Source organism: Ixodes scapularis, unplaced genomic scaffold, assembly GCF_016920785.2.
Source record: "Ixodes scapularis isolate PalLabHiFi unplaced genomic scaffold, ASM1692078v2 PGA_scaffold8__174_contigs__length_109621045, whole genome shotgun sequence".
NCBI classification, from domain to species: Eukaryota; Metazoa; Arthropoda; class Arachnida; order Ixodida; family Ixodidae; genus Ixodes; species Ixodes scapularis.
Window position 1 is genome coordinate 100,427,405 of NW_024609883.1, and position 21,201 is coordinate 100,448,605.

The 21,201-nt window shown below is 43.5% G+C and overlaps 1 pseudogene; it reads left to right on the forward strand.

The window, feature by feature from the left end:
- The first annotated feature begins 425 nt into the window (after positions 1–425).
- On the forward strand, positions 426–6,614 carry LOC115324274 (annotated as a pseudogene).
- The last annotated feature ends 14,587 nt before the right edge of the window (positions 6,615–21,201 follow it).

Genomic DNA, 21,201 nt, shown 5'->3' on the forward strand with positions numbered 1-21,201 from the left:
TGATACAAAAAGTTCACGTATCTTTTTAATATCTGCTGCGCGGAAAGTTGGAGAAGATCCGGGTTCTTTCAGTACAGAGAGAAACAGAAAAAGAAGAGGAGATGAGAACGCGCGCTGACGTCACAGCGTCGAGCACCAATAGGAAGGATTAATGGGCAAATGCAAAGAATAGCTGTCTTTTCTCTTTACACACTACTCCTCTTTCCCCCTCCAATCAGTGCGATCAGGGGCGTCGTAAGCCCCTAGCACAAAGCCTGGCATTTGAGCAAAGGTTTACAAGCTATCCTTCCAATCAGAGCTTGCAACTCTGAAGTCACCGCACGCTCTAACCTCCTCAGCTCCCTCAGTTTTTCTTATTATAAAAGGAGGCCGCGATTGGTTTCAGGTTACAGTGTGACTGCAGATTAAGCAGCAAAAGCCCAGCCATGAAGACATTTTTCTGAGCGCTTCCTTTGACCGTCATCGTGGCCGCACTGCTGGCAGATGTCACCGCCGGATTCGAAGTAAGGATTTTAAGAAATGTCATCCCTGTTTTAGCCCCATGCACTTTTACGCATATTGCTGACTTTTGATACGCCTCCTGGCCTTGCTTAATTTATATAATTTTAATGCCTATCTCTCTCTATGCTCGAAATTTTCTTGGCTCGTCCGGTGCTGTTTTGGAAAGTTTTGAGTAAACTGCAGTTGAATTTTGAAGTTCTGTGAACCCTATAAAGCGACAAATAGTAAACATTTTCGAAGACAGCTTGACTATACGCATTGTTGGTGACTGCGTTGGTTCTTGATCGCTCCCCACTGGCTACAAATGTGCAGCCGTGGGAACAAGTGACCCTCCAGACTATTTCTCTAGGTACCAAACATTCTATATTATCTTGTTGACTGACGAAACGCCCGTGTTCATTACCCCAAGGCATTCAAACTTCGTTAACACGCACAAGTTCAGGACATGTCCTCGGTACCTAATGCACTCTAGTGTGTCTCATCACAATGAATCTGTTAAATGGAGATACACACTTACAACTATTACCAACGTGGTTGACACTAAGAAGTGTTGTTGTTGTTGTCGTCGGGGTCGTCGTCGTCGTTGTTTTTTTGTTTATCTTATAAACAGCAGCGACAACACAACGGCAACGTGCGTCGTTGTGGGGTCATTGTGTTGTGCCTGTTACAAAATAAGCGCCGATGTATCGGTACTCGTTAGTGCGACAAAAAAATACACATTAGATAAAGTTGTTACTTCCCCCTGAAATGTAGCAAAGTACCTTTACCGTTGTTTCTGAAAACTAAGGAACGTTGTTTTTACGTTACTTTAAATTTAAATATTTTGCAGCGAGAAGCCTCAGTCACGACCTCCGACAGCAATTAATCGTTTAAAGAGTGATTTCACGTATTTTTGTTCTTTGTCGATCAATTTTGTAGAATAGAGGGGAGTCCCAATTGTGCGTTGACCCTTGAAAGGCACCGAAAACGTGAATAATTTCTCTTAAACGTAAAGAGTAGAGGGTAACGTAATTTGATAGTAGTGCCGTAAACTTTCGGTACCGTAACGTAAATTTTGTTTTACGTTACTAATAAAAAAAGCGTAATATTTTCGCCTTGGCCTCTCTGCTGGCCGAAGTGATTTCATCTCAGGTAGGTGTAAGTTTTCTTCACCCAGTATGGTAGCTTGCCACTGAAATGGCACAGGTGACGCTCAGAAGCGATATGAGAAAATATTACTGGATTTAAAATTAATCATACGCCTAGAATGCATGCAGCAGTGTATTATTTTAGACAGTCACAGTAATCTTTAGAGGAAGCAGATATGATGACACGGCCAAAAAACTTGAAAAATTATGTTTGACTTGTAACAATAAGCATTTCGTTAGTATGCGTTTGCCCAGTGACGCAGCGAAAACTTGATAGAGTTTGGGGGAATTTCTTTCGGTCTTGTGTTTACTTAATTAAATGCTAGTGATCTATTTATTTATAAAATCTTTGTATTTATTTAAATATTTTCCGGTTCTATAGCTCATTAAACATGAGGAGAAGATACAAATTCACAATGAAAAAATCAACACAATCAAAATACACCTAATTTCAGTTTTGTTAACCACAAAATGGCATAATTCACGTATTCCGGAGATGTCCACGAGTGAATTTCAGATCATTGTGCGGTCATTTTCAGCTGTTCACAAGCTTTATTCCAGCGGAAGCCAAAAAAATCTAACGATGGGGCCGTACTTTAGATATTGTCGACCTTCACTTATTAGAGTTTGAAAATTTGGCGAAATCATCAACTACGTCGACTGACCTACTCTGGGATGGGTTTTAGGACTAAATACAAGAGGCAATAAAACGGTTTGTTCTCCTTCGTGTAAAGAAAAAGCATACAAACAATTTGTGGATAACGAGAGACGTGATACAGCTAGAAAGAAACTTAGAGAACAAAGACATTTTACCATGGCGCGAGTACTCCCGATGGGAAGGCTCAAGTGTCTGCGCTATCTCGAAAGATGAAAGATGCGGTTTGCTTGGTGAAGTCATTTTATACTACAATAAGGCTTCCAACTTTTATGAAATCAGCTACCGATAAGTTTTGGCGGTATTTATCGCCAAGAAAAAAAGACTTAACGTCAATTTTAACAGAACAATTGGAGGCTACCGATACGAACGATATTGCAAATTTGTTTAACGAATCCTTTTAATCGGTGTTTACTAGAGATAATGGTCAAATGCCAATTTTTTGTTCTAATTCGTCTTCCCCTTCAATTGACAAAAGTAAATTAAGTAACACAGGAGGGAGTATGTAACCAATTGCTGTGGTTGAACGTAAACAAATCGTGCCGACCAGACGACATCCCACCAAATTTTTGGAAAAGGTTCTCATTATCTAACGTTGATTTTTATTAAATCTCTGGAGGACTGCGCTCTTCCTGTCAACTGGAAATGTGGTCAGGTCATCCCGATTCATAAGCACGGCAATACAGCACTACTTACAAATTACCGTCCGATTTGAATAACAAGTACTTCTTGTAAACTATCAGAACATATAATTGCTAAATATTTATCAAATATTGTGGAGAGTGATCAAACGCTAAGTAAACATTAGCACGGGTTTAGTAAAGAACTTTCTACAAATACGCAGCTGATTGAGGTCTTTCACGTTTGAAGCCAGTGCATTCTTAGTACGGAACAGATAGACGTAACATTTTTGGATTTCGCCAATGCATTTCATTGGGTGTCCCATCAAAAGCTGTTATGTAAAATTGCAGGTATCATTAAACAGCTGACCGACAGCTGATCGGCTGGCTGGAAGCGTGTTTAATTAGAAGAACCGAATTTTTTTCATATCAAAAACGCGAAAGCTGAACCGTTGCCAGTGATTTCCGAAGGTCCACAAGGGTCCGCCTTAGGGTCACTGCTATTAATTATTTATATTAATGACATGTGCGTAGGACTCGAGCCGGCAGTAAAAATAAAACACTTTGCTGATGATACCATTTTTTTCACAAAGGACAACACTGAAAGCGATCAGATAAGACTAAATCAACACTTGAATAAATTTTCTATTGGTGGCAAGGTAGGCAAATGGAAATAAACAGATCGAGCACTGTAAGCACGATTATTACACGCAAGCGAAGTATTTTACTGTTTCGGTACTGTATTGACGACGTACAGCTTTGTAACATAAAGGAGTACAAATACCTATGTGTGTACATACAGTCAAACCTCTCATAGAACCTGCAAGTGGACAAAGTATGTAATAAGGCTATGTTTAGGCTGTGGACTTTAAGACGATCATTGAAGTACACAACACCGGAGTTTAAGTTAGCCGCTTTTAAAACCCTTGTTTTACATATCATATATTACGCAAGTATGCCGTGAGAACCTTTCACTCAGAGCAACATCAATAAGCTTGAACGACTCCGAAATGAGACAGTGAGGTTTATTCATTACCGTTATCATTCCACAGACTCGGCAACAATGCTCAAAGCAAGACACGCATGTATACACATCGTTTAAAATATCTTTTTTTTAATCAGTAAATGGATTGCATACTATCGATATGTCAAGATACGTGCACTCCGCCATCCCAGCTGACTCATGCAGACTTCTTACTCGTATAAAAAATAAAAAATATATTCAGGCATATCCGTATTTTACAGACACCTTTAAATTTTTTTTTCCACGATGTATAGATGATGAGAATGAGCTTGAGTCAGATTTTGTAAATGCCCCTACGATAACGAGTGTGATAAGCAGTATGGCACCACTGCAATTGTGATTGTAATCAGACATTTTGTTAGTTTTTTTTTTTTTACAAGGATATCTCCACTTTTTGTTCCGCCACCCCGCCTGGGCCCATTGTTTTGAGATGGCAGTATCTGTAAATAAATGAAAATAAAAAAAAAGTAATCAATTCTGTTAGCAAATAATTAGTCGGACGCGTTAGCAAAGGTGGTTAGTTAACGCCTTTGTAAATAGGTCCATATACCGATATCCCCAGCCAGTTTCGTTACGTCACCGCTGCCGACATGCATCGCGGGAACTGTAGCTCTGCTACACGCGCGACAACCCTGCTGCGGCACCTCGCATCTGTAAACACACTGAGTGCGATCCGGGCGATGCTCTTATCACGCGCAGAAAAGTAAAGAAAAAAGAAAGGTCTGGTGCCACGTAATGGCTACATAATGGTTTGATATATCAGCAGTCAGTGTAAATTGAAAGACACCCTCTTGAAACCTAAATCTCGCTCGTATCGGCGTTTCATCTCTTATTTTGCAGGGACAGCAGCCAGTCGTACCCCACTTCCCTTTCGGCAGTACTCGCCGTCCTACTCCTGGACGTAAGGGCCAGCCGTGTAGCCCCAACGCGCCTTGCGGGAGCGGATTGTGCTGTTTACAATCAAGTACTAGGAATGGTCCCTATGCCACCTGCCAGCCTGAAGGAAGATATGGAATGCCGTGTTCAGAAGACTCGATCAAGGGTGGCACCTATACTCTCCGCTGCCCCTGTCGAAGAGGTGATTTCTGTGTAGCTTTTCGTGCGTATTGCAGGCAAGATTTGGGAAAACGCCGCCGTGCTCAGCTGATAACGTCACTACTCGCACGCTTTTATTTGTAGTGTCACACAAGGACGCCTTGTATTTGGGTCGGTTTTCGGTTGTAAACGAGTGTTGTTTTCTGGTCGGGAAATGTAATATGAGCAGTGTTGGCGGTACCGCTGTACAAGTAATGGCCTTACGCGTGACGCGTTACTAGGGAGTTGTGGTAGAGTGTTTCCGGCAGCCCGCTAAGCACCCGGATAGCGCTCCGTAATCCGCCACAAGACCTTGAACTATGCAGACAAAGCTGGCGGCGCGCATGCGCAGCTGAGGCGTTTTCTTTGCGGATAGCGTAGCGGAGGAGAAGAACGATCTACTACAAATTCCTACTTTTCTCGGTAACGGGGTAACGTGCTCGTTACGTTTTCAAAGCTGTAATGGGTAACGTACTTACGTTACTCGTTACTACTTCTTCCCAAGATTTAGAACATTTTGTTTTGTTAAGGCATTTGGCAAAATTTACATTTCTTTTTTACGATTAACACTGAAAGGAAGGAATGTTTTTGACGAAACTTCGCTCACCAAAATTGTATGGGACTCCCTTCCCGGAGGTGCATGGGGGACAGCGGAGCTTTGGTTGCCGGCTGGACGCCGCGAAAGGGGGGAGGAGGGGGAGAAAATGGGGGTTAATAGTTTTGTAATTAGCGGCCGCATGCGGTCGCAGCGAAGCTGCGTGAAGGTGAGTTTTGCTTCCTTTTTTTGTGAAAGACTATGACTCTGACGACCTTGCTGCGGACGCTGCAAATGGCGTCATTTCTCGCAATAAGTTTTTTCTTTCGGAGATAGATAGCGAACATTGTTGTTTTAAAACAACAATGTTCCCTATCTATCTCCGAAAGAAAAAACTTATGTGTTTTACAAAATGTGTTTCATCACATTTTGTAATTGACGATTGTTACTTAATGTTGAACAGTGGAACAGAAATGGGGACAGATCTGTAACAAGAACTTATAAAGAAGCCTCCCGAAACTTTAGGGCGGCAGTGGGAGTTCTGCCACGTGACTTAGATCAGTTAGTTAGCGAGATTCCTTAGCAGAAGAATCAGAGAGCAGCTAACGTTCTGGTAAATGTCCTCTTAGCGTAATGTTCGCCGCTGCTGTGAGGCTTCGAAGAAAGTATTTAAGTGGAAAGGGAATTATTTTAATAGAATTAACATAAGAAAAAAATATATATATAATCCAAACACACAAAATTATGTCGGTTCAATTAATTCGGGTCATAATACACATTAGTCTATTAGAAAGACGTTACCTGCAACGGTCAAAAAAAAAAGTAAGCGCAAGCCGAATAAAAGTTTAGAATTTATTCACACCGAAAGCAGCAAATTAGCTCCAGACTAGGATGCACGGCCAAAAGTCTAAATATCTGGCTAGTATATAAACTCCGTGATAACCATTTTAATTTTTGTTTGGTTTTTATAAGACGCAGTAAATTTATATTCACACTTATGAGATCATGCTTTTCTTTTCCAGGTCTGCGATGTCGAGATTTTGGGCAAAACAGGCATATATGTGTGACAGAAAAGTGATTTCTTCCGTCTAATTCATATCCTGCTCACGCACGAAGCCTTGAGCGCATAATGAAACGCTCAGATGGTTAGCTTGAATAAAAACTTGATCAGAAAAATAAAGCTTTTTGACAGCAATCTTATTTCCTGGCTTATTCTCGTTACATTCCCACCAGTCGAGTTTGGTGTTTACAAAAAAAAAAAAAAAAAAGCCGTACCTTTCCTTTAAATATTTCTCTACAGTTTGAATTTCAATTAGCGAAGTAAAAGGAAAGCGATAAAAAATGAAGCCACTACAAAGCATATGACACAGATAAACAAATCAAAAACCAGAAACCAATTTGGAATGAATGTTATAAACTTACCTATTCCCAAATATTACTTTAATTTCTGCTGTTGCCTCTTTCTACTTAGAAGGTTCTTCGCTTTCTTTGAATTTGGTGTGAGGGGAAGTGAAACAATTTGAACCCTGCGAAAATCGGCAGCGTGTTGCTTTTATTCCGTTATTCTTAGGATATGTAAGAATAACACTTCGATTTTCCCTGAAATACCGCGATTCCGCCGAGTAGTTGCAACGCTAAGAACTGAACATCTCCCCAGTTGCTTATGGCGATCCTTGTTACCCCGACGTGGTGTCCACAAAGGTCGTACAGTGTATAATGAATTGGTAAGTGTCGCAATTATCTGTTTAGATTAAAGATAAGTTCCATACCATGTGCCGTCTAAGCATTCATAAATTCGTAAAAAGCTGTCAAAAATATTACAGTAACGAAAAACCGCGGTCCACTCTAAAACCGATATTAAATGCTACTACCAGCTTCTGAGCGGGCATTCAGCGGGTTGGCTGTATGTCAAGCAACATTGTGCCCCGACGTGATCTTCGTACCCAAGAAGGTTACTTGTTCACCTTCGTACTCAAAGAGGCTTGTTCGCAATGTCATAACTTTCGGCGTCTTTCTTTTCTTTTTTTTTTTTTTTGCAGCGTTTCTAGCATTTTGGGCGGACGATTACTTTTTGTTATGTTACGTTTTAATGACCTTAATTTATAAGTACTCCTCAGCAATCACGAACGAAGATAATTCAGACTCTGCTCCCTCAAGCGTCTCATGGTGCCGAAGTGCAAGAACCCCGAATGTGTGGCATATCGCTGTGCAATGCCGAACACGCTGTGCAGCCCGGACGTGCGTTTTCATTAAATCCCCAAAAACATGAATTTGAGGAAGGTGGGACGACGTCATTCGTCATGCAATTTTTAGAAGGCCGTACACTCCGAAACCCAGCTCGAAGATCTGCTCGGAACACTTCACGACGGACAGCTAGCTATACACGGGACATTCGACGGCTGGCGCTACAGCGCGTTTCTCTACGAATCATGCGAGGTTGCAAAAAGATGCTGTGCCGTCGCTGTTTGCGTACAATCCTCGCTCCGTTCTAGCAAGACAGACTTCCATCAAACGACGGCAAAACGATGCACGTATACTTACTACGTACGCATTCCTTTTGAAGAGAAGCCCTCGCTCGTATGGCGGTAACGCGCAGATCACTGCCAAACTTCCCAAAACCGGTGGTTTCTGAAAATAGTGAATTGATGTTGCTGTTGTTTGTTAGACTGTGAGCCAAGAGCTTGAAGCAGGAATGGGCGTGGCGGATTGTGTCTCTTCGGGAAATGTTTTTCTTTATTAAAACTGTGCAACCAATTGGCGCATAACAGAAGTAAGCAAGAACCAAAAGAAACCATAAAATACAACCGCACTCGCCCACATCACGCCACACACAAAAAGAACAAAAGGGAGGAAATTATGTTATTAAAACAATTACATGAACTAAAAAACCGATCATTTGAAAAGCAATTTTACTAGACTTTTTTTTTAAATGATTCTATTGTATCACAATTTTCAACAATATCAGGAAGCCTGTTCCGAGTTTTTGTTGTTTTAAAAAAAGAAAAGTACTTCTAGGCATTGTTATTAACTTGCGAAATTTGAAAAAACTTGTTCTGCAGATATCCTTAGACTTCTCGTAATACATACATGTAGGAAACGGGAAGGGTACAACTTGAGGGAGTTCCGTGAAAGCAAGAAGAGAAACTTAAGCTTGGGTAATTCGCCACCTATACACACACAGCGAAAAAGTACACCCCTGGACGTGTAAACCGTTCTCCCAGGGCGGACTCCCCAAATGGTGTTCGTTTTACACGCGAGGCTCAGTGTATTTCGTTTGCACCCGAGGTCTCGTGTAAAATGGACATCTTTGAACGTGTACTTCGTTCTGCGATCACGTCTAGGGGTGGTTTTTTACAATGGCGGCCGTTTGACGTAAGACGGGTTCTACGAGCAAGGCCCGGCGCTTCACACGGCTTTTAGCCGCAGCGAAAGCGTAGTTTGCACGTGTTCGTTCGTAATCGTCCATACGCGCTAAACTACCGCAGGCATTCACCCCCAAGCGCCGACGCCGTATCCATTACGGCGATTACGCGACAGTGGGAGCGGCCATCGACTGCATCCAGCAGCGTGTTTCTTCATCGAACAGGTCCCGTTCGCGTGGCGGCTCAGCCGATCGCCGAGACCTCATGCCGGTTGCATTGTCACCAACACCGGGTTATTTTCCACAGGAGGAATTTTTTCGCGACCACAGACATTAACTTTATTGAAAAAGCCCGTTTGCCGTGAGCGACGACGGATCGCTCTGACACCGATCAGACCCGACCGGCGTTTCCGACGTACCGGTACCGCTCACCTCTTTACCGCGAGCAAAGTTGTACGCGACGTTTCGACGCGGCTTTCCGGGTGCGAATCGGCTACTGAAGCAGCCAGCGAACGACGACGAACTGAACGCCGGCGCCATGCGCCATTTAAACACGCGGTTACTTTTGTACTAGACTCTAGCTATAGTGGTGTGGTTCCTTAGACACTAAATGGACTACGTACGAACAAAGCTAAAATAAAATTGGGCGGCTGCTTGCGCCACCTAGTGAGTATGCGGAAAACTACAAAAATGAAAGGGATTTCTGGAGTGCCACGCTCGTGCGGACGGCGGCATACAAACACATACAGCACAGACCACAACATCAATTTACAAGCATACACAGGCACGAACAACGAACAGGGGCGCTAACAACCCGACACTCCTACTGAATTCGAGCAGTGACCCGCTCGGTATATATAGCAGAGATTTTGTTTCAGACGAAGGTCCGGTGACCCCCACCGTATTTTACATGAACGTAACGACACTACAGAATTATTACTTATATAGTGCAGTGACATAAATATAATTTGGGAAGGTACACATTTCTCTTAGTCTAGATTATGGCTAAAAGACACCCTATATTAAAAACAAAATGTTTCGAGCTAGCCAAAATGTTGCAAAATCCAGTTTCGTTTTGGGAAGTTCGAGCGCTCAAGGCTGGAATGCGTAGCGAAGTGTGTGCTTGCTTCTGTCAAACTATAATCCATTGTATGACACTCTCAAAGCTGCTGGTTGCAACCCCCGTCTTGGGTTAGGGTTTGATTTACACGCGCTCCCATGGAAATGAAATTATGCGCGCTCGAGTCGATATTATTGACAGCGTGAAGTATAAACCCAATGTAAACGATTTTGCCAGCGACGAGAAAAGCGACGGCGACCCGCTTCGCTGACGCTCGGTCACTCGCGCAACGACGCAAGCCGCATGAAAGCGGAACGCTGTTTTCTAGAAATCCAAAAACCGAGTGACGCGACGAGAGATAGTAAGAAATCTTCGTAATACGTCGCTGACTCGTCGCTGTCGCCGTCGCTCGCTAAGTCGCTTTATGCAGTTCAGCCTTTATACTCACGCTAGTGCCGACCTGCATTACCCGATGAGCCCAAGCCAGCGATAAGGATATTCAAATATGTCACAAGAGTGGCGTGCATTCGCTAAGAAAACATATATCTCAAATTCCTGCAATTTGACGTCGGGATCCGTTACTTGTTCTGTTGTCACCTTGGCGACACGGTCACTAAAGAGAAATTAGTCAGTTACTTTTATCAGAAATTATAAAAACCTTATCTAGCCACTGTTATGCAAAAAAGCACTCTGGCATTTCATATAAATAGTTTAAAATAAGCTGAACACAATCGGTAACTTAATTTTCCAAGCATAAAAAAAGCTTAGAAAACAATGCATTTTTAAAGTTTGTTTCAAATAAAAAGCTGAAAAAGGAGCCTTCACTTGCACTATCACGTAAATACTTTGATAAAAAAAAATGTATTGAGAAGCAGGTTTTTGCGATCTCGAATTTGCTTCTTTCAGCTTTCCAGTTACTTTATGCTTACTTGCAGATTGTATCCTGACAAATTTAGACACAATTGTATAAAAAGTAACAGTCTATATAAAATTTATAGCTTAATTAAATTCACATTTATTTGATAATGTTCAATCCCAAATATCACAGTTTTAGATTTCACATTTATTATTACAAGTGATTGAATTACATGCTGCTTGATGCTTGCTGTGCCCCCCCCCCCCCTTTTAAATATATATATCCTGTATAGCTGCTGGTTAGTTGTAAAGCTTTTAATGTTGTGGTATTTGTTTGTCGCTGTATGTTTGAATGAATATGTTGTACCCCACTCCTGCTTGGGACTTCAATGGCCTGTAGCATCCTCTAAATAAAATTAAAAAAACAGGTGAGCAGTAAAAATCTGGAAGACAAAGGTAAACAAAGAGCCATGCAAAAAGGCATTCAGTATATGAAACAGATACAGACATGGGCCTGTGGCGGTTCATCGGTTCAGCCTCCACACCGCCTAAAGACGGCTTTGTTGCAATATTAGGATCCAGCGTACAGGTAAACAGTTACCCAAAATCCAAACACAAAAAATGCTCACATCAGCGCTGTGCGAGTGTATATTTTTGTGTATTTGGATTTTGAGTAACTGTATACTTGTGCGCTGGTTCGTAATTATACCGTACTAACTCGCCCAATCTGCCGTATTAATAGTGTTGCAAAGCACTTAGATCAACTATAATGCTAATGACTGCAGTGTATAAAAGCAAGCTACTCGTCGGAACGAGCTCGGCGGTACGAGAATACAAAAAATGTTTCCACAGTTAAACTTACAGTCCGTTGCACCATCTCTTCCGTCCTCAACATTGAAAGTGCTACAAATTGGTGACCTGGTCATGATGATCAACTCCGAGCGCCTGCTATCCAGGAGAATGTTCTTCGTGGCCAAGGGCACGGCAACGGCTCTGCCTTTTCGGACGGAAATGCAGTAGGCATATCTTCAACTTTCACAGTCTCCACATCTGCAGCGCCTCCGCCACCGCCTCTGCTCTGTCGCATCTTGCGCCGGCATCTCCCAGCAATGGGCTGCGACCACCTTGCTCGCCCCACCGGCTCGGCAAGTGAATATTCATCGACATTTCCACACTGTTCACAAGGCATGCTGCTAGCCGACTAGGGTCTCCTCATCGTTGCCACTTCAGGCATTCGCTCTCAGCTCGGTTCCTCATTTTAGGGGATGTTGCATCGGCCCCGCAGTCGGCCGGCATCCCCCTTTCAGTCCGAGGCTGTACACTTCGAACTGATCGAGCCGGACTGAAAGCACGACAGGGTCGATTTCCCCCGTCTGCTGCGTCATTTCCTGACCTCGGCGTCGATTACTATGCACCAGACTTGTGCCCCTTACTTGTACGTACGTTACTCGATTAGTTTTCAATGTACGTTACGTTACTCGATTAGTTTTCAATCACTTTAAGAAATAGATGCAAAAACGCGATTTTTCACGTATTATCCCTGTATGCGGTAATAAGGTAACGTATTAGCTATACGTAGACAAATATTACTAGAAGCAAATAATGTAAAAAGTCGTTTAAGTTTTGTGTTTAGTATTTATTGCACATCAAGAGCAGTTGGCGTTGGAAGTTGAGGTCGTTCATCTTTGCTCTCTTTCGGAAGGAAGTGGAAAAATGAACGGCCCTGAACAACCTGATTGGACTGCACGAGCGCGCGTGCTTGGAAGTGACACTGAAAGCCCGGAGCTTGCTTTTATAGCTTCTGCTACGCTCACACTTAAAGTGGAAACCGAGTATGGTACGTTTTAGAAGATCAAATATTTTACCAAATCGCACACCCATATCGCTCATGTCACAATGGTATGCGTGGAAGCAGCATTATGAGATGCCGATATGCGAAAATACAATTTGCGTAAACTCCATCAGCAACTCGCCGAGGCTCCCCTGAGCTCAAATAAATATCAATATATTTATTAACTGTTCGAAACCTACTTTAGGCCATACGTCAGCGGATACACTCGGGCTGAAAAAAATAACCAAAGGCAATGTTGCGAGTGTAAATTTGGGATGCAAACGCCACATTATGAACTACACAAAAATGTTATTTTCTAAATCACTAATTCCCACAAAAAAAAAACACAAAAAACTAAGAAGCGCTTACCTTTGCGTGTTTCAGTCGGTTCGAATTCGTGGACTTCGCAGATGAAAAAAGCTTTCTTTTGGGGAGGCAGAGTAGGCACTGAAACTCTAAATTCACAGTTCCCTTGGTGCCTTTCAGTTCACAATGTGGCGTTGTCGTCACATTATGCGTTGTCGTCACATCATGTCTCTTGCACTGTCACCATGACCCTCCAAAGAGGGCCATGGCGACAGTGCAAGAGACATGCTGAATGCTCACTGCTGGGACCTCTCGCGTATTTTTAGCCGTGGATCAGCGAACTAGAGGCGGGACCTCAGTAGAAAATATTTAACAACAGAAAAAAACAATTCATATAGATAAAACATTCCTACATGAGTAGCAAGAGAAAAAGAGAGTTTAGAGAAAGACAGGATTTGACCAGGGCTACACCCTACTAAGACGACAAAAACGCGAGGTTCTTGCAAAAAACACACACAAAAAAACAACAAAAAACAACAAAGCTAAGCAAGAGAAACAGAAAATATTCGCAGAAAACTCATCAGCGGATGTGGTGACTATTGTGAGTATCGTCCTCCAAGACGACACTAGGTTCGTTTGTAGGCTGAGCTATAGGGCTCTGGTGTTTGTCTCTACTTGACCAGAAAGCTGGAAAACTAGAGTCTCCAACACGGGAAGGAAACGACATGATTTCTTTGCCGTGTAACAAGAAAATATAAGAAAAATGTCACGTAAAAACATCAGAAGGCACTGGAGTTCTAAAATCGTCCTTGGAACTGGACGGCATCTGGCCTTTTGTCCCGTAAAGCCCCGTACTTGGAACTCACGGCGACTTCGACTTCTCCCCCGCACAAAACGCAAACAAGCAAAAATAGGAGGGGAGGCTGACTCCCCACCGCCCCCCGTGCACACGAAGTTGTAGTGGCTACTGTTTTTATTTAAAGAAAAAGACGCGAAGGAAAGCTATTAGTTGAACTTCGAGCTTATTCACAGGGTGTTGCTTATGTCTTTACTCACGTCCTTCCGCTTCTGAAATCGGAGCGCGGGCAGGGACTGGATCGCACAAACTTCCCGATAATGATCTTAGCAAAAAGAAACAGCAGACGCAGCAGACCCACCCCACAATTCCAGTTTGGGAGATCCCTGTCATGTGACATTTTTATGGGCCATTACTCTTCTATTCTTCTTTCGCCCCACTCCGAATCAAGTGCCCAAGGCTCAGAAGGGGCTTCTCTTTTAGAGAAAAAGCGACCGAAACGCGACGTTTTTGCATCGTGTAAGCGACCCTTCGGTTGCCTTAAGAAACCTCTTTAACTGTGTGAAAACTCCCGTTTTCTTTCTTTGTCTACTTTGGTCGGGGCCCTCCTCTTGTTACCGCGCTAAGGGGATAGCAGAGTCAACTCCCCCCTTTGTTTCCCTCTTTCCACCTTCTTTCTTTCTTTACCGAGATCCCGTCACAAGCTTTTGGGTTCGGTCTATGTGCCCCCCCCCCCCCCCCCCTTCCTCCTCTTTCCGCCCCAACTCGGTGGCGCTACTCAAAAATCATATTGTTACAATTATGCTTCAAATATAAAAAAAAAATCGAAATAACAAAAGAATGTAACGAGTAACTTGTGGTAATCCGTTACTAAAAAAGTAATGGAATTACGTTAGAAATTACATTTCTAGAAAAGTAACGGATTAATTACAAAGTTACTCAAAAAGTAATTAATTACAAGTAATCCCGTTACTTGTAACGGATTACTTCCAAGTCTGCTATGCACGGCTTCCGAACGCTCTCTTTCCTGGTCCCTAGTATGTCATCCTGCTTGTGGTACATGTCAACAGCAACAACACCTCTCTGGAGCCGCAATCACTTCAACAAAATCGTGCCATTCCTCACAGTGCAGAGCTGAGGGCGACAGCCCTGCGGCAGTCTATCGGTTCAGCCTCGGCACCGCCAAAGATGACAATGCTACTCATACTCGTTGCCACGAGTTCAACGACATGAAAATAAACAATGATTTTTTTGCTCGGAGTGAGTCGCAGCATCTCTTCCGTCCTCAACATCGTATACGCTATAGGTAGTAAGCAAGAGACACACTTCAGATGAAAAGAACAAATGATCAGATCACAATGCCGCATGTGTCCAAAATTATCCATCATGTCGAATATTGTTTTGGTTGTTTTTTTTTAATTCTAACAGAAGACGAACATCATTATCGCGCAATTAAAATGAATACTTACGAAACACCCAAGTCCCAGGGGAAGTGCTCATTGCTGATCCGGGGCTATGGCATATACTTACTTAAAAGTGCACCGATGATAACACCTGCAGGTTTGGCAACAATACCGAGATTACAACACTTGTTACCCTCTTAACGAAGAGTTGTCCATTATAAAATACAAAAGAAATAAAAATACCGGAAACAATGCAAGGTACAAATCTGCCCAACAGGCTTCCGAATCCAACTGCTTCGTCGTACTGGAGTCTTACAGTAATAACAGCTTTGGATGGGATGTGAGGACAGTATTCGCACTGAACTGGGTGCCTTGGTGACAATTAACAGTGTTGTGGAGTTGCCACTCCAGAGTTGGAACGATTCCGCACTTCCACGACCCTGGAACCAAATACAAATAAAATGGTGGCAGCACTGGAATGAAATGGAAATGAAATTAGTAGCTGCATTCTGCCCAGAATAGAGCAGGAATGGAATAGGCTTGTTCTGGTGCGAGGTGCGTCGATGCGGTCAAAGGGGCTTTTTAAACGGCATCATTTCACATAGGTAACTGACGGCTTGGTTATCCGACTGCTTATGCTTCGAGGATGAAAGTGGCAACCGCAGTGAAGCAACCCAAACTGTAGAGTTGTAGTCGGACAAGGTGTCGTTCCTGGCGCTGTGAGATGCAACCACAACGCTGTTGGGACCTTGTGTGATTACAGCACCAGTCGCAAGCCACCAGGCAGGGACAATGTTACAGCGCCCGCATTTCGTTAATACACGTGACTCCTCACTTACTATGCATCTCGTAAAAGTAAAGGACATATACGGTTCTTTTGTGGAGAAGATGGGCGACTTCAAGTTTTCCTCTCTGTTATGAGGCTTTTAAATTGGTGGTGCGATCGATGTCTGCAGTGCCCCCATACCAATTGCCACTAGCGCTATCAGCGACCACCGCTCAACTTAGTAAAATCAATGATTTCGGGTCGGGTTTTGCATAATTTTGCAGTTGTCTACGCGTTTCACAACGCCAGCTTTATGCTGACGTTATTTTCCGGTAACTTAGTACTAGCTGGCAAGTGCCACTTTTCACAATTGGGATGGATTGAGAGGAATATAATGGAGCAGTTCAGCCATTCCAGGAGTGGGGATGGGCCCAGTTTTTCCTTACCAGGAGTTCGAAGGAATAGAATTAGTACTAGAAAATCCAATTCTCTGGAATGGAGTTGGGTAGAATGGGGAATCTTTCTTTTGTTTGCATGCCTAGAATGTCTGAGATGACTCGAGAATCTTGATTGTTCGAGCTCGGAACCTTCTAGATACCTACGCGCTTACAAAAAGAGCTGCGCATGGCTGCTCGAGTCAGTCGTCCTTCCGTCGCCGTAAAAGTATGTGCGGTCTTTGTTACTTTATGTTTCTCGGCACAAGTTCGCTGCATTAAACATTGATTTTAAGTTTTATTAATCAAGTTTGTTTTTGTTCATGACATATTGGTGGATGTGCAGGGTACGCAATCTATGCCCATGAAGCGTACCATCTGTGAACACGATAACTCTGAAGACGACGATCGTGAAGGCGACGTCCTTGAAATCATCCGAGGACGACTCCAACTGTGAACTCAACGACGACCTCAACTATGGCCTAGGAAACGACCCGGACAATGAACTTTACAAAGCCCCTGGCTACCACACTTCGACGAAAACTTGACGACTTCTACGCCGATGATAAAACGGACAACGACTCCAAACACCAACCCCGGCTACAATGTAAACAACCAACCTGACTACGGCCTCAACGACAAACAGTCTTCAACCTTGATGACGAGACTGATAACGACACTGATGATGACTCAGGCGACGACTCGAAATATTACATGGAAGACGATCCCGACTACGGCTTTAACAGCGACCCAAGGACAATCCAGACGATGACTTTAACGACAACCATAACTACAACCTTGACGACGACCTTGATGATGAACCCAATGACGATACCTACGACAAGTGTGGTATCGACCACGAAAACGAAGAGGACGACGACGCTAGGTTTGTCACTCAACGAACGGAGGAAGTTTGCCAGCTCGGTCGCATTTTGATGCAAGCCACATCTTCCTGACGATGACTGGTACAATCTTTGTCGCCACGACGCCCAGTTTCAGCCTGGCTAGCAAGTGTGAATCTAAACACCAATTCATCGTAGCAGCAAGGAACTGTTAAAGTGGTGCTTCGACCTCAAGGTTATTCGCTACATGAGAGCTAAGTTGCAAGTCATTGGCGAATGGCACATCAACATTGTCACGCCACCCTTTGCAACCCGAAGGCGATTCACGTCTTCCGACTCAACTGAACTAGGACTGTGAAAATCTGCTATTTACGTGACTCTGTATTTTTACTTAGTCTTGTTTAAGCTGTTAATTTCATTTTGTGTTGCATAGAGACGATGAGTCTTTCACAAGAGGGAAGTAATGCTGCGTGCAAATAGCTGAGTCAGCAGCGTGATCGACTCTCATGCCGCTGACCCCGCCAGCGCATGTCCTTTTTATCTTTCTTTTGTTTACGTGACTGGAATGATGAGATGACTCGAGAATTTTTTTTGTTTGAGCTCGGAAACTTCTAGATACCAACGCGCTTAGAAAAGGACCTTCGCACGGCTGCTTGAGGCAGTTGTCCTTCCGTCACCGTCAAAGGTCTTTGTTACTTTGTTTCTCAGCACAAATTCGGCGCATTACACATTGATTTTAAGTTTTGTTAATAAGCATGTTTTTACTCGTGACAATAGTGAGATGAATTTTGATAATTCAATCTTCTGATATTTCAAACTAAAGTGTGTGGCTTGCAGGGCCCGTTTGCTCGAAGCGCTAACCGCGGCTAAAGTTAGCCGCAGTACCTAGGAGAGGGATGCGGGGGAACATGGCGGTGCCCCGGTGAGTGAGAGCCGCTCGCTTTGAAACTAATATGTAGTTGTAGCTGCAATATTGGGCGCGTTAGTGAGCAATGAATGGTGCAGGAGGCTTTCGCTTTGCCTTACCTCACTTAAATCGCAAAGCATGAGCAATGACCTTGCCGCATTTTTTAGGTAGTCTTTCGATTCTTGCCATTCCTAAGCCTAAATGAACGCGATAATTGTCGGCATGGCAACGTCTTTTGGAAAGTGGATTGCCTTGACTCAATCGGCCGGGTATTGATAGCACACAAAAGTAGAGAGAGTCCCAATAGACCACAATAAACCTTTCTCTAAATTTCCCAAGCACCAAGGTGCATGCTACAAGTGTAGTTACACGCGTTGCACGTGCTGGCGTCTGCAGTAGTAATTGTTCAAAGGCAAAAAGTCTAAAACAAACTTTGTCTTGCACGCGCGTTCGTCAAATTTTTATTATGATTATTTACTTCGAATCTTTTATAAGAGGAAGGCTAGTGCGCGCGGGCCGTAGAATTACACTTCCAGCGTTCTTCTCGATGCTTGGGTAATTTAGAAAAAGGTATATTGGGATGGCTGTCTGCTTTTGTGTGCTATCAATACCTGACCGATTGAGTCAAGACAATCCGCTTTCCAAAGACGTTGCCAAGCCGACAATTACCACGTTCATTTAGGCTTAGGAATGGCCAGAATCGAAAGTCTATGTAAAAAATGCGGCGAGGTCATTGCTCATGCTTAGCAATTCAAGCGAGGTAAGGCAAAGTGAAAGCCTCCTGTACCACTCGTTGGTGACTAACGCACCCGATATTGCAGCTACAACGACATATTCCAAAGGGAGCGGCGCTCGCTCACCGGGGCACCGCCATGTTTCCCTGCATCCCTACCGGGCCAGTCACGTAATTTCAAAATCCCTCTCCTAGGTACTGCGGCTAACTTTAGCCGCGGTTAGCGCTTCGAGCAAACGGGCCCTGGAGTTTGAAATAATGAAAGTCCACTGTAAAACACCGTTTTCACTACCCCAAGTAGGAATTTATTTTAGTGTGTATTTTCAGAAATTATTTGTTCAGACCGAACACTTCTTTTTCAATATGCTTGTCGGATTTAAGTTGCACTGGTTTTGAATGCTCAGAAAATTTAGACTATTTAGCCTAAACGTAGCAACCGTTCAAAACAAATACAACCTAGTGCATCAGATACACTGAGAACACAATATTAGCAAATGCTACTTTTATTGAACACATCTGGAGTTTCTGTTGCATACATACAGCGCTGTGAAGAAGTACACTATCCTTTTATGAAAATAGCTTCCCACCAGTGAAATTTCTCAATTTGGACAGCCTTGTTGTAAGTCAGGCAGGCATTAAAGAGAACCCTGCCAAAGTTTTGATAGACACTTTCATAAAGTTGTTTCATCCGTACAATAACGACTTCAAGGTATATGTGTAGAAACTTCCCAAAATACAAACATGTGAAGAAACTGCATTTCAAAGTTGAAGCCCTTGAAACCCCACTATCGCTAGCTGCTCTACCGGCAACAATAAGAAGAACTATACAAAGACCGCTGAGGACACATAACGCAAGACATGGTGTCCGAGATTCGCCATGGACGGCATTGTTGGTAGTTGGACTTGTTTGTGCTCACTTTTTTATCTAGTCTGTCAATTGACAGCTATTTACAGTGTATGATAGGAACAATTTGTGCTGTAAAGATTAAAGCATGGTACATGTTGCCCCCCTCTTTGCATCTGGCAGGCGAGACCACTCCAAAATGTTTGAGAGTAGCTGTGTAGAACTGATATGTTCAAACATTCTGTTGACACAATTATTCATACTAAAATGTATGCTTAACTGAAATTTGAAGCTCGCAAAACAAGACTGGAGCGATAGACGGGACGCTGCAAAACCCCCAAAACATAACTCATAGAGCATTATTTCTGACGAATGGCCGTATTTCTGGAAACCTGTGGGATTCAAGAAGGCCGACGAGACATGTGATGTCGCGATTCTCGTTCACTCTCCTCTAGGCTTCATCCCCTCAAGCAGGTGAACCGAAGCGAGAATGAGAGAAGCGAGGCTGTTTCCCCTCATTCTAAAGTGTTCCAGGAGAAGTACGACGTCACATTTCTTGTTTGATTGCGCCATTTTCTTCCAACAATACCGCCATCCATTTGAGATATTAGTGTATGAGTGATGCTTCGGAGTTTGTAGAGCTCCATTCAAAGCTTACGCGGCCTTATTTTATGAAATCAAAATTTTGGTCCAGCATCCTTTTAAAGGGACAATGAAAACGATTTTATTTAATTTTCTTTAAATGGTGTTTTTATGCTTCTTGGGAACATAGCATGCTGCCCAATTTTTCGCAGACATTTGTGACGGGTATTTCTGTGCCTACGAAAGAAGTAAAGGAACCGAAACGTAACAATCTCCATTCTCGTTTCTGGGCCTCCGAAAACGGAGGTGACGTAGGGAGTGACGTCAAGTGTGAATTGTCGGTAACAGTAGTATTTAGGAGATCGAGACTCTGGTTACCGCGGTGGGTTATAGCAGCGCGGTGGCGCGGTCGTTTCGTCGAATCTGTCAACATGGACGGCAATGCCGCTCTCGCGAGCGAGTTCGAGCTTCTGTTCAGTGACCCAACACAAACGGAACGGGAGTACGTGTGTGGCGGCCTCCTCCATCACCCGATGGAGACCGCCCAGCCGGTAACGAGCGGCCCGCATGCCGAAGTGCCCATAGTTGCTCGTTGGCCGTTTCGCGTCCAGCCTAGCAAAGAAACAAATAATTATGCTGCTTTATTTACGGTTCAGTAATCATTTCCGGTCCGATTTATACTTTTCATTGTTATTCAAGCGGAAATTAGAATAGTATTTTTAAAAATCGCGAACCAAAACGTGACCAAGGGCACGTCTCTCGTTTCGACCAATCGCTGACGAGTCTCTTGTGACGTCGCGCTTCTTGGCCCCGCATCGGTCACGTGAGCTCCGCTTCTCTTAGCCTCTCCCGCAACTCTCGGGGCGTTGCCCCAGTCGATCCCGGTATGATTATTACCGCGACTGTCTAATTGATTTGCGCGACACACAAGCGCCGGTTTCGGCT